The sequence below is a fragment of the Echinops telfairi genome, unplaced genomic scaffold (assembly GCF_000313985.2).
Source record: "Echinops telfairi isolate 266 unplaced genomic scaffold, ASM31398v2 ScPeMD7_31;HRSCAF=116, whole genome shotgun sequence".
Lineage (NCBI taxonomy): Eukaryota > Metazoa > Chordata > Mammalia > Afrosoricida > Tenrecidae > Echinops > Echinops telfairi.
Genome location: NW_022103928.1, coordinates 44,445,968 through 44,454,300, shown reverse-complemented (window position 1 = coordinate 44,454,300; position 8,333 = coordinate 44,445,968). Strand labels below are relative to the sequence as shown.

Sequence of the window (8,333 nt, the reverse complement as noted above, 5' to 3'; positions counted from 1 at the left end):
AAAAAAATAGAGAAAACAAATAAAATAAAATAGAAAACAGCATGAGCACACATCTTGCCTCCCCCAGCTACCCAAAAGAGGAGAACCTATCCCCACGCCAGCCTTAGCCCGACTGCCACAAAGCAGCGCTCAGACATGCCTCCGCCTCCCATCTTTCTTTACCCAATTCCGACACCCACCGTTCCTCCCACGCCCCTCCCCTTTTCTGCAGGGCTTGATCACTGGTTGTAGTGGCCACACAGAACTCAAAGACAAGGTTTTATCAGGGACATTAACTGGCCACCACAAGCCTGGAGTAGAAAATACTAAGGATGCAGCCATTGCTTGGGCCCCAGCAAAACCTCTCCTAAGTCATCGTCCGAGTCTCTCTGGTTCTCAACCTTAGTCATGTGATCCCTTGGCCTCTTCCTCCAAGGGCCAGGAGGCCTGCCTGCTGCTCTGTCTCATGGTCATCCTAGTCGCAGCCCTGCTCCCTGTCCTGTCTCATGATCTCATTGCCTCGGCTGGTCTTGGCATGGCATAGCCCCTGCTGCCCCTGCCCCTTCAGGCAGGGATTGCAAATGTGCTCCTCTGGTGCCTCTTCTTTGACGGTCCTAGGAGCTCTAACTCTCTCTCTCTCTCCCTCTCTCTGCTTCTGAGCTGGTTCTCTGGTCTACAGAGGAATGGCAACCCACGCTGACCAATCTCTCCTATTAGTGCATCATATAACCTATTTGTATAGTCCCACCAAATCATTTGATGGGATTCACAGAGACATGGATAGAAGAGCCAATATTCAAAAATCCTACTTCACCACAGGTACCATGCCCAATTTCAGTGTCTAGACCCCCAATGGTCAAGGCTGGGAAATGGGTGCAGGCAGGGTGAAACCCAACGAAAACAGGTCCCTCCCTTGTAATTGGAGGTCCCAGGCCCATCAGAATCAAGAGCAGGTGGCTGGCCAGCAGGGCCATGCAGAAGCAGTGACCGCACACAGTTGGGGAAACCATTGTGAGTAAGAAAGCCTATGGGGACAAAGTATGACTTTACTGAACTTCAGCACATGCTTATTCAGTGCCTGAAAAATTGCTGCATGAGGTGGGAAACATGGGAACATGCTGGAACATGAGTCCCTTGTAGCCTGCCCAGCTGAGAGCCTGGCTCTGCCTCTTCAGTGACCTCACAGCAGTGCACCTCTGGCCAAAGCCTAGGCATGTGACTAGCGTGCCAGAGCAACACGTCCCCAGCAGACTGACCCCCGCCAAGCAGGCATGCGATATGCAGAGCCCGCACTGATTACAAAAGGCAACCTTGAATGAAACATCATGAGAGCCTTTGAAACAGCCCTCAGAGACAATAACACACTTTAACGTTTTTTTCCTCAACAGAAGTGACTATTTGTTCTCTGAAGGTTACTAGTTTCTGAAAACACTGCAGAGCGTGTGGCTCTAAGTCTGAAGACTCAGCAGGATGACCAAGGAAGTTAACACATTTGTGTTGTAAAAAGTGCCCGGCTATCAAAAAGGATAGCGTCTGGGGTCTTAAAGGCTTAAAGGTAATCAAGCGGCCATCAAGCTCAGAAGCAACAAAGCCCACATGGAAGAAGCACACCAGCCTAAGCAACCACAAGGTGTCGAAGGGATCAGGTATAAGGTATCATCAGAACAAAAAATCTTACCATAGTGAATGATGGGGCGAGTGTGGAGTGGAGATCCAAAGGCCATTAGTAGGCCACTGGAGATCCCCTTGCAGAGGGGTCTCGGGGAGGAGATGAGCCAGTCAGGGTGCGATGTAACAATGATGAGAAATACAACTTTCCTCTAGTTCCTAAATGCTTCCTCCCCGCTCCCACTACCATGACTCGAATTCGACCTTGCAAGACTGGCTAGACCAGAGGAGGTACACTGGTACAGATAGGAACTGAAAATACAGGGAATCCAGGACGGATGAGCCCTACAGGACCAGTGGTGTGAGTGGCGAAACAGGGAGGGTAAAAGGAGAATGGGTAGGAAAGAGGGAACCGATTACAAGGAACTATATGTGACCTCCTCCCTGGGGGACAGACAACCGAAAAGTGGGTGAAGGGAGACGTCGGACAGGGCAAGATATGACAAAATACCAATTTATAAACTATCAAGGGCTCATGAGGGAGGGGGCAGTGGGGAGGGAGGGGAAAAATGAGGACCTAATGCCAGGGGTTTAAGTGGAGAGAAAATGTTTTGAGAATGATGTAGAAATGCGCTTTACACAATTGATGTGTGTATGGATTGCGATAACAGTTGTATGAGCCCCTAATAAAATGTGTTTTTTTTTAAAGTGAGAACTGAGCGTAATGGACGGCTGACTACTCACTCGTGCCACCGAGTCGATTCTGACTCACAGCGACAGGGTGGAACTGCCCCTGTGGGTTCCTGAGACTGTGACTCTTTATGGGAGTAGAAAGCCCCATCTGTCTCTCATGGAGCAGCTGGTGGTTTTGAACTGCTGACCTTACAGTTAGCAGCCCAATGCACAGGCTCCTGCTATTACTACCAGTAAGAGTAATTTACCATAATAATTTCTGTTGTTGGCTCTGAGATTCACTGGCTAAAAAGATAGCAACAACCTCAATGTCAGAGGGAAAGAGACCACGCACATCATGTATGACACATAGACATACCGACACAATACACATATATCTCACACACATCACATGTGTATACACACAAAACACACATATGCGTAAGCACACCACATGCATGCATGCACACATACGTACACACATACACACAATATACATAAACCACATACCACACCACAATCCGTCATACATACCACACACACATATATACATGTACACACATGTGTACACATGCCCACATCATGCTCACCACACCCACGCATCACCAAACACTATACATATACACAAATACAGATCACACTCATACTACATGACACATACATACAACATGCCACACTACACACATGCTCACACATGGACCACATATCACATATCTATGCACTATACATACATACAATATACACACCACACCACATATACTATCAATACATACCACATACATGCATACACATATACACACATTATATACACATATATACACCATACCCACACATCACACAATTTATATACACCATGCACATATACACAGAAGTATATACCACACATAGCACTATATCACTTATATATACACTGAACAAACCACATATGTCACACCACACATACACACATACACATCACACATAGATGTAGACATATACACATGAACATGCATTACACTCACCACTCCCACACATTACACATAATATACACACATGTACGCACATACCTCACGTATCATGGACATGTAGATACATACATACACAAGGGAATGTCAAAAAGCTCATAGACAATGGAATTAAAAGATAATGGAATTTTCTCATATAACTTTTGAAGCCCCTTATACACACCATACCCACATACAATACACCTAAACCACACACCACAACATATAACACACATATTTACACACCACACAGAATACATATAAACCATATACCATAACACTCCCACACAAGTTTACACACAGATGTACTACACAACACACACACACACCGGGGTCCACCATCATGCTAGGATGGTGATTTCACCCTAAAGGCCGAAACTGGAGACAAAGAATCATTGGATAAAATAAAATTTGTGAGATAACAAAGACCATTTGAGGGGGGCTCAACATTTTCTGAAGAACATGACTGTCCACTTAACTTTTAAGCTTTATCTTATTATAATAGCAATGTCTCTGCCTCCGTGCCAAGCCCACAGAATGTAGTTTAGGGCCTCTTCTCTACATGGCATGGCCACATCTAGAAAAGAGGAAGGAATGGAGCCGAGCACGGCAGCCCCCTACAGGCACAGCCTGCAGCCTGTTGTCCATTCTAAAGGAGTGAGATGCTGGGTCACTGTTGCCCATGACCCTGAACTTGGAGCTGGAGACAAATGGAATTGCTCTGGAGCCATCTCTGATCCCTAGCCAGAGGAACAAATGGAAGGACCACAGGCTTCCCAGAAACGCCCCCTCCCCTCAGGCCAGGATCCCTGACAGAAAGGGATCCACTTCTCCAACATTCCTCAAGTAGAAACCCTGTGTTTCCGGTCCCCATTATAAAGTGAGCCCTGGTGTAGCTCCATTTCCCACTGGTCCGCTTGTCCACCAAGCACTCACCTGACAGGTGCTGTACACCACACCTCCAGTGGGGAAGTCACTGAGCGGAGCTCTTTCCCTTGTCCGGTTTGGCTCAGTTTCCCAACATTTTCCTATCTGTCAGCCACTGGTGTTTTATTACTGTGCCCCACGGTCATGTCAGAGACCTCAAAACAAAGGTAACTAGCTAGAGCAGAGGGCTCAAGAGAAAAGTGGCCTCTCTGTTTTACCACACTGGCTTCTCCTTGTGGCAAAAGAGCCCCTTTGCCAGCCATTCAAGAGCCCCAGTGAAAAATGGGAATTCCTTTTTCTGGGGGAGTCGCGTGTTACTATCAAAGGCCCAGCTTCCCTTCTCAGCTGCATCCTTCTCCAACCCTAATATGCCCCCCCATCTTATGACAAAGCAACACTTGGACCCACTCCTGGTGTGTGAGCTCCACCCCTTTGTGATTTTAAATAGAAAAGCCAGCCGGTCTGGGGAAGGTGACCGTGATGCATGCACACAAACCCCTCTCGTTCCAATAGTCGCTGTTTTCTTCACTGCGACTGTGCAGCCCCTCTGTCCAGAGGGGGAACCCATGGCTGCACCTTGGGACCTGCTGCAGCCAGAGAACTGGAAAGCCCTAGGCAATGGGCTTGCTCATTTGCCACTCGGAAGAGTCCATGACTACCAGCAGCCTGAGGCTGAGGCTGAGGCTGGGCCTGGGCTGCATGTGGGACACAGGAGACATGGTCCTCAGGACACAGAGACATTGACCTCGTAGCACACTCAAGGTGTGAGTGAAGCCATTCTTGGTCTTCTGCGTGGCCAAAAAAAGACTACAGCTGGCTACTGAGATCCGCTGGGCCAACCCAGGACAGAACTACTCAGCTGCCCTACACAATTGTGAGAAATAATCCCGGCTTGTTGTCTCTTGCCACCACATCTTAAGGTATTGACAGCAGCGAGTCACATTATGTTACAGTGGCACAAGTCATGGGAGACGAAAAACGAGGCAGTGAAATCAGTCTCTGGCCAATACCCCCTGACTGCATGACCACAGGCAGGTAGCACAACAAAGATCTGCCTGCCACTCTCCTGAGAGCTGGGCAGGTGACTGAGCTAGTGGGGTGCTCTCTTCCCCCAATTTCTCTGCACCCCCGGTTGTACAGAAGGACCAAGAAGGGGGGCTCTTGGTTAAAAGAACAAGCTCCAACGCACCCTAGCCGCACCAAACACATCTGCAACAGAGGTCAAAGACCTTGCTTGGGTTTCTCCGACCCTAGCTCTCCAGGAAATGTGGAACCGTTCAAAAAGGCCCGAAAAGCCCACCTTCCCTGGGTGGAGCTTGAGTATTGCTCCCCCACCCCCACCATCCATCTGCTCTCAGCACCCTGCTCATGTGTCTGTATTAGAATGTACTAGGAGTTTGGAGGCAGCCCCCAGACTATGCTTTGAGGGCAAGGGCCCCATCTTGTCCACCTTTGTATCCTCAGCATCTCACACCAAGAAACCCACACCAAACCCACCAAACCAGCCGAGGAGACAGACTCTGACTCGCAGCAACCCTGCAGCACAGAGTAGGACTGCCTCACACGATTTCCAAGGCTGTACAGTTTATGGAAGCAGAATCCCACATCCCCACCCACCCCTGTAGCAGTTACATGATTGCCTGTCAACTTGCAAAGGGGAGGAGTCTAGCCTGTCAATCAGGTCTCAGCTTGATGTCCTCACTGGGAGGCACAAAGGAGATAGGTAGCTCATTGGAGGCTAGACACACTCACTCCCTGCAAGACATTCCTCTTGACAAGCCACATGGAGCTAAACTGATAGAGCCTGAGCCCTGGAGCTGGAGGAGCCATAAGGAGATCCACGCCAGCACTGAGATGCTTCTACTACCACTGGATCCACAAGACTTTCCACCCACTGGCCTGTGATCTACCTGAATTCGGCATCATTGCATGGCTGAGTGAGTCTAAAGAGGAATTTATGGACTAGTATGGACATATAGGGTAATATTGGATTTATGGACTTGATCTGGATTGGGCTGAGCTGTTTTCTTAATGTACAATTACTCTTTGATATAAAGTTCTCTCCTATACACATATAAGTGCCTCTAGATTTGTTTCTCTAGTCAACCCAGACTAACACACCCATGGAGCAATGAGTACGTTCAAATGGCCAACCTTTTGGTCAGTGGCAGAGTGCTTAACCACTGCACCACCAGGCCCCTACACCTAGACCTTGTGGATCAGCTTTTCAGTGCCTACTCTCACCCTTCCCACTGTGAAACGTACATCTTTGTACCTCCCCAGCTCTCTGTTCCTTTACCTGAAAATGGAGTTGTTTTTGCCAAATCAACTACAACTCGAGGATTCCGCTCTCTGGGGCCCAGCCTCAGCCTGCACACCAGAGCATATGGTCCTCTCATCTCTTCCCATGCTCCACAGCGGGGCTCCTGCAATGCTCTCTGGTTTGTAGGCCTTCACCCCAGAGTTAAGTCTCATGGAGTGCAGGCCATCGCAGAAGGTGGCAGGAGAGTAAAGGCAGGGAGCCTGGGATGACAGAGACCAAGCTGGTCTTTGTTGCACATTCATCATTCGCTTTGCTGCCAGGTCAGAGGAAATCAAAGCACAGCCTGGGTGCAGTCCCATAGCCGGTGATGGCTGTCTGCTCTGCCCTGAGCCCAGAGTTGGCAGGGAAGGGCTTCCTGTCAATAGGAAGTGAAGGATGGAGACAAAATCACTTTCAAGGCTGGGAGCAGAAGACAGCAGTGGGTGAGGTTCCGTGAGGTTCCGATGGACCGTTCGAGCGCAGGGTTGGGGCAGGCGCAGCTGCAGTCCTTGCTCTCCTAGAGGGCTCCCCAGCCCACCTGAACCCTTTCCCCAGCACAGGACACACAATGGCTCGGCTGCTAGTCCCCCTGGAGCCCCCCTGTTCATCCTGGAGCAGGGCCATGGTGAGCGAGTTCTATTCACCGTGGCTGTGTGGCATTTTATCTGCTGCCGTTGTTCCACAGTATACAAGAGGCTTGCAACATGTGTCAGCATCACCTAACCTTGTAGGTAATCCACCAACAGGATTACCAGGATGGGACGGTTGTGGGATTATAAAGAAACTTTTCCCCAGCTTTGTCTCCCCCGAGACATGCCAAGCATGTGGGGCTTTTTGCTGGCATGTGGGGGGAGGTCAGATGCTTGCAAGCATCTTTCCTGAGGGCGATCAGTCGCCAAACTGCAGTGGGCCCCAGTGGGCCCCGCTCCCTGCCCTTAAGGACAACAGACTACTCCCTAAAGACCTGAAGTCATTGATTTGGTTCCTGGAGGTGGAGTTCACACCCTACTGATAATGGTCTCTATCAGTTGAGCCAGGGAACAGGTCAAACCAGCTCAGTTAAGCTGCCATTCTGAATCTAGGATCCGCCCATCTTGTCACATGTATACCCCCAATCCCTCCTCTTCCTATTGCGTGTATGTCCCTAGAGTGTCCCTCTCTCACTGCTGTGTAACCTATAGTGCAACCCCTTCCTGTGACTTAAGTCTTTACCTGTAATTAGTGGGCATGCACTCCCCCAAAAGGTATATAGGCTGGGGTTAATAAAGATCACTCTCTCGGCTCCTCCCTTGACCTCATGTCAGCTCCCCCTTTCCTCTCCTGTCCTTGCTCCCCTGTTCCCTTCCCCCTCTCCACGTGGACCACCAAGCAGGGCTGAGATGAACATTGCTACCATGAAATGTGTCTGACTCCGTTATTTCAATATCTCTTCCATCTCTCATGCTCTTGATGACGTTAATATAATATTTATATATCCAACCGTACAACTGTGCTAATTAAAGCCACAATTAGTGGTGGGGGGCTGGCACCACCACCCCAACCAGAGACGGTCTACAACCTGGGAAGATGTGAGCAACAACATGTGTGTCACTTGTGATCACACTCCCTGCTGCACTAACCCTGGGTCACGGGATGCTCCCCAGGAGGGGAGCCCAAGAGAAGGCGAGCGGGATCAGACCCCACTTGCTTAGATTGCTTAACTCTGTTCAGTAACCTTAGTAGCCCCAATAAAAGCAATTGGTCCCAGAAACAGAAAGTCCCTGGCAGAAGGCTAAGTAAGTCAAACTGGGAAACTGGAGAAAGGAAAAGAAAAGAAACAATTGGAAAACAGCACCACTGAAGAGCACATCTTAGTGCAACAG

General features: G+C 49.2%; 1 protein-coding gene across 1 annotated transcript in view; it reads right to left on the bottom strand.

The window, feature by feature from the left end:
* The window catches only part of PRKAG2 (protein kinase AMP-activated non-catalytic subunit gamma 2), a 312,641-nt gene that overhangs the window by 291,269 nt on the left and 13,039 nt on the right, over positions 1 to 8,333 (bottom strand). The window lies entirely within an intron of this gene.